The sequence below is a fragment of the Lutra lutra genome, chromosome 11 (assembly GCF_902655055.1).
Source record: "Lutra lutra chromosome 11, mLutLut1.2, whole genome shotgun sequence".
NCBI lineage: Eukaryota > Metazoa > Chordata > Mammalia > Carnivora > Mustelidae > Lutra > Lutra lutra.
The window spans coordinates 59,609,893-59,615,782 of record NC_062288.1 but is presented as its reverse complement, the minus strand read 5'-3'; the positions used below and the strand labels follow the sequence as shown (position 1 = coordinate 59,615,782).

Genomic DNA, 5,890 nt, shown 5'->3' with positions numbered 1-5,890 from the left:
AATTAATCGTAGTCGGCGGGGAGGGCAGCAAACTGCATGAATGTGGATTCCTTGCAGCCAACAGTAGAAAGCCATGATGCACACAGGAAACCACTGGGCCTGGGAGAGCCTGATGCCCCAAAGTAGAGTGCTCCATTCTTTGGCTCCAACCAACTCTAGCCCAGATAATGTGGAATTCTGGATTCTCTTCAGCTGTGACTTCTGACAAGGAGCAGGGGCAACAAGATTGAGGCAAAAGAGGGAGAAGGTAAGAAAAAAGACATATCTGGGTGTATCACTGTGTGCCACCGACTGTGCTGGTCCCTTTACATCTGTTACCTCATTTAAGGAGATGAAAAAAGGACCAAATGTGTGCTCGCTTCGGCAGCACATATACTAAAATTGGAACGATACAGAGAAGATTAGCATGGCCCCTGCGCAAGGATGACACGCAAATTCGTGAAGTGTTCCATATTTTTAGTGCTGTGAAGTGTGTAAACCTGGCGATTCGCAGACGTGTACCCCTAGGGATAAAAATATATGTTTATAAAAAAAAAATGAAAAAAAAAAGAAAAAAAAAAAGACCAAATGTAAACCGTGGCTTGCACAACCCCAGTAGGACATGGATAGAGTTTTTAAATGTGAAATGCTTGTACAGGAAAGTACAAGCCTTTTTCCTTCCATTATAATTTTTGTGTAAACATGAAATGACAAGAGTTTAAAGATGGAGCCTCCCTGGGCACAAGCATAAGAGTTCCTAATATAATCAAAATCCTCTTACTTATTTTCTTGCCTAAGTGGCTTCTCCCAAGGGGACAGTAGTTGCATTTCCTTCTTTCTCTGCAGCCGTGGTTGCAAATTAATCTTCTCTGCCATCAGAACAGCTATATGCACCTCTGCCAAATGTAGTTATCTCATCCAATAACAGGAACAGCCTAGAGATGGCGGAGTTTTAAACCCCAGATCTCAGAAGTTCTGGGCAATTGGCCACTCACTTGCAGAAAAGAGCAAAGAAGGGCGAGGCTGCTGTAAAACAAAACCTTGTTGTGACAGCTGTTGTTCTAAATAATATCTCTTTTATACTTGTAGACACTTCTCCCAATCTACAGGCTAGCATGAGTGAATTGGGGTGATAAATAGGAGGAAAGAGAAGGTGAAGAACAATTAGCAACTTCTCCAGTTAGAAGTGGTTCGAGATGGCAGGAATTAACTGGAGAATGCCTTTACTTTCAAACTGGGATCCAAAGACGTAAGCCAAAAAAAAAAAAAAAAAAAAAGTGATAGAGATGTAGCTTTAGAGAGAATTTTATAATCAAGATATATTTGAAGCACATTAAATGAATGATGTCCTACAAGATTAAAGTCATATCTGTATACAAGCCTGTAGAATTAAGTTGGACCAATATAAAAATCTGTTGAATTAAGTAGGGTTTTTTTTTCCCTTATCTATGCTCATTAACCAGGGTATATTTTTCAATTTAGAAATTGCTAGGGTGAAAAGCCACTGCTTCTAAAATAAATGTTTCTTTTTAAAAAGATTTTATTTATTTATGACAGAGAGAGACAGTGAGAGAAGGAACACAAGCAGAGGGAATGGGAGAGGGAGAAGCAGGTTCCCCACTGAGCAGGGAGCCCCATGCAGGGCTCCATCCCAGGATGCTAGGATCATGACCCGAGCCAAAAGCAGACACTTAAAGACTGAGCCACCCAGGCGCCCCAAGAATAAATGTTTCTTGACATTGATCTTAGAATAACTGTTTCTGGAAAGAATTTGCTTCCAGGGACCTGGCTTTAAAAAGCCTGCTGGAGATAGGAGGCACATTTAGTCATAAATGCATCTACATGATTTGGCTCAGTAAAAACTCCATGTGCCCTATTAAAAGACTATTGCTTAATCTTTCACTACTCGTGTTGGATAATTCTAACACAAAACTGTCTTGTTGATCTGGCTTTAGGTTTATATAGGGGAAAGTGGGCATAATTAGCTCAGAGCTCATGGGAGGTAGGGCTGGAGGTCTTGGGTGGTGTCCCAGATTTGTCCCAACTAGCTCTGGGGGTAGTAGCTCCCTGGCAGACACAGCTGTCTACCAGATAGTCACATGTTCTTGCCCCTCACTTCGGAAATATCATTTTGCCCAGAGAAGCAACATACCCAACTCAGAATATTGCCTCCTCAAGAGTCCTTTGCAGCCAGGGTTGACACTTCATCTTCTAATCTGTTGGATATATTCTCTTATTACTACTGAGTGGTCCCCTCAATTGCATACTTGGTTGTAGATTTTATTCATTGACTATTGTATTACAAAGCAAATAGTGGTTTTACCAAGACCCCAGGGAAATGAACCAGGCTAAGTAAGGCACCTCATGCCTGGATCTTCTTGTCCATGAATCTGAAAAGGAGTCATTCTAGAACTAACCTTCAATGTGTGGCATCAAGGAATATTGATGTTAGGGCAAGATTTCTTCTTCTTTTTTTAAATTAAGTTTTTATTTATTTAGATTTATGTTGAGAGAAAGGAAAAAGAGAGGGAGAGAGCAGGGGGAAGGGCTGAGAGAGAGGGAGAAAGAGAGAATCTTGAGCAGCTCTGTGCTGAACACAGGGCCCAACCTGGGACTCGAACTCACGACCCTACGATCATGACTTGAGCTAAAATCAAGAGTCAGACACTTAACCAACTGAGCCACCCATGTGCCCCAGGGCAAAATTTTCTGTTGGAAGAATGACTCAGGGTTTAAGTTGGAAAATACTCAATTCTGAAAAAATTTAAAGGCTTTACAATATTTCAAATGATGTTCACTGTTGGCTGTCTTTAAAAAAAATGAAGACCCCAGGACTGAAAAGTCATAGGTACTTTGAAATTTTTTAAAAAACTTTCCTGTGTTTTCTGAATATTCTAGAATGAAGCTGAAACCAGGAAAAAAAAAAAAAGATTCTTGGAGCACAACAAAAAGGCTTAGAAGAAAAAAGAAAGGCCTAATAACTACAATTTCCTTAGAGAATAACATTACATAAAATAACATCAATAAAAATAAATATTAGCGTTAACATTTTCATCAAATACACTCTTAAAAGTCATCTGCAGTTTGCTTCTATCGTGAGCATTCCAAATAGCTGAAATTTTTAACGTCCAAGGATTTAATAATGTACTCTGTCAGATTCCCACTGATCTAATAATCTTTCTCCTTATGGACAGGCAAGAAAAGCCCATTATCTTCCATGTAGGATCCGGCTTGCAGAAACGGCCTAAATCATGGATCTGGAAACAACAAGAGTCAAGCCAATCCAAATAACTCCTGGCTGACACTAGTATGACATTTGGTTAGGGAAGATGTCCCAAGAGAAATGTAAACTATTTGAAAACATCCTGTTACTAAAACTTGGACATACAAAGAATGACAAACGGACTCAACAACTTCTTTCTAAGCACGCATGAGTTTGGCTCCCGCGGATACCTTCCTGCCACATACTGCTTGTCATGTCCTCTTGTGTGGGTATCACCCCTACCAGATGAGGAAGGATCAACTGACATTTATTACTCACTGAAGAGCAGGTTGGAAGCAACCGGCACCCTCCCTCACTCCTGGCCTGGGGTTGAGCCCAGTGAGTCACACGATCCCTGATCCTCGCTGAGTGTTTCATTCAGCTTCCCTCCATGGCTCACCCGTGGGGACTGATGACAACCATCTGCTTCAGAGCTATTACTCGGATCAAAAAAATTAAAAGTTACAAATTGTCAAACAGAAGGAATATGAGAACAGGGCAAAATGGCCAGATCTTAAACCATGCTTGGAATGCATTATCCCCTCTGCAAGGCTTCAGAGGCATCCAGCTGAGACCGCAGAAGGTGGGGGTCAAGTGTCAAGTGACAAGCTGAGGCTTCGCTTCCACCTGGGCTGGACCTGTCCATGCAGGGGGCCAGGAGCTCTGGGACAGCGTGCAAATGTTATTGCTACATTTTCCCTGCTTGCCGTCCAGCTCCGTTAGGGAAAATTCGTGGAAGGGCTTTTTGGTCTGGGTAGTTTCTTTATGCGCAGATTTACTCTTTCAAGTATTTTTTTTTAATGCAAAGGAAGTGTAACAGGAAACCGGCAGCATATTAAGAGTTAGCTACTCTCTTGGAAAAAGTGGGATGATTAAGTGAACACTTTGAAGCATGCAATGTGTGATCAATAAGTGGGGAGAGAGGATCAAGATGAGGAAATCTTAACTAGAAAGAGACAAGAGAAGAAGGTTTCGGTGTTAACACCACTTAAAAGGCAAGTGTTCCTCTGATAAGGGACTGTAGCTATAAACCACAAGGGACAACTGTCTATTGCTTTATTAAAAAGTAAAAAGATTAGGGTGTCTAGACAAGAACAATATTAGACATCATGTCTTCAGGATTCTTGCACTGAAAAAATATAAAACCGTATACAATTCTCTCTCACTTTCCTGCTTTTTCACAAGCAAAATCCAAGAGGTGAGGAAGTTGTGGAAGAAATTATCTGGGACCCAGGGCCATCCCCACATAAAACATAAGCAGATGCCACAAGGTGACTGAAAGTTTTTTCTCATCTCCTTTGTCAGACAGTAGTTGCTTTGAGGGTAGGGTCTGTATCTGATGTTTTCTTAACACTGATCCTCCCCCACAGACACTGTATCAGCCACAGGAAAGGCTCTCATTTTATATGCTCCGTGAGGCGAGTGGAACTGAACTGAATTGTAATAGCTTGGATTTTTGTTGACCTTGTTCTGTAAGTCATATGTTTTGTTAGTTGCTGCTTAGATCTGAGGCTATTATCTCCACCATATGAAGAAAGATCAGTTGATATTTATTACTCAACAAAGAAGAGGTTGGAAGCCATCAGCACCCTCGCTCCTGGCCTGGGTTCAAGCCAAGCGAGTTACAGAATCCCCGATCCTTGCTGAGTCTCCCGTCCAACTTCCCTCCAAGGTTCACCCGTGGGGACTGATTATAACCATCTGCTTAAGAGCTATTACTCTGACCAAAAAGAGAGAGAGAGAGAGAAAGCTACAACTGCCAAACAATTGTACAAGAACAGGGAGAAATGACCAGCTCTGAAACCATGCTTGGAATGCCTAATCCCCACAGGGCTTCAAATACATCCGGCTGAGACCTCAGAACGTGTGTGTACAGATTAAAGAAAGATGGAGAATGAAGACCAGAGAGTTTGGGATAAAGAGAGTGAATTGTGGTCTCATTTGCCCCCATCTATTAAATGAGGAAGACGGACGAGGATGGCTTCTAAGTTTCCTCAGCCTGAACACTTCATGGGCTTTGCTGTGTCCTTCCATCTTATTGCTATTTTTTTGCTTTTCACATCTCCCAATTCAATCCCCCCCCAAAATGTTACATTTTCCATTCATTCCATCACTTAATCTAAAATATCAGAATGCCCAGCAAAGAGGGCCTTTAAATAAAGTATTTATTAGACGAAATATGAGACATCTCTGTGACATAGCGCTATTGACAGTGTGGCTGGTAATACACTGATAATGTCACCAGAAGGTAATTTATTAATGTGGAGAATTATTCACACAAAAAAACCCAAGGTATCATAATAAAAGAAACACTGGACCATCTGGAAGGAAGTTCACCAATATTTGATTATCCTTGATGGTAGGATTATGACTGATTATTTTTCTTTTTTGGTGAATGTATTTTCTAATATTTTTACAATGAACATAGATTACTTATGTTATAAAAATAGGAAAGAAATTAAAGATGACATCTAATGTCATCCTGAAAAAAGACTGCTTGAGCTAGTCTTTAGCTTTTTTTTTTTTTAAAGATTTTATTTATTTATTTGACAGAGAGAGATCACAAGTAGACAAAGAGGCAGGCAGAGAGGGAGAGAGGGAAGCAGGCTCCCTGCTGAGCAAAGAGCCCGATGCGGGACTCGATCCCAG

General features: G+C 41.0%; 1 non-coding gene across 1 annotated transcript; it reads left to right on the top strand.

The window, feature by feature from the left end:
- The first annotated feature begins 351 nt into the window (after window positions 1-351).
- Window positions 352-458, top strand: LOC125081495 (U6 spliceosomal RNA). The gene has a single exon (XR_007121701.1). It is a non-coding gene; the product is annotated as a U6 spliceosomal RNA (small nuclear RNA).
- The last annotated feature ends 5,432 nt before the right edge of the window (window positions 459-5,890 follow it).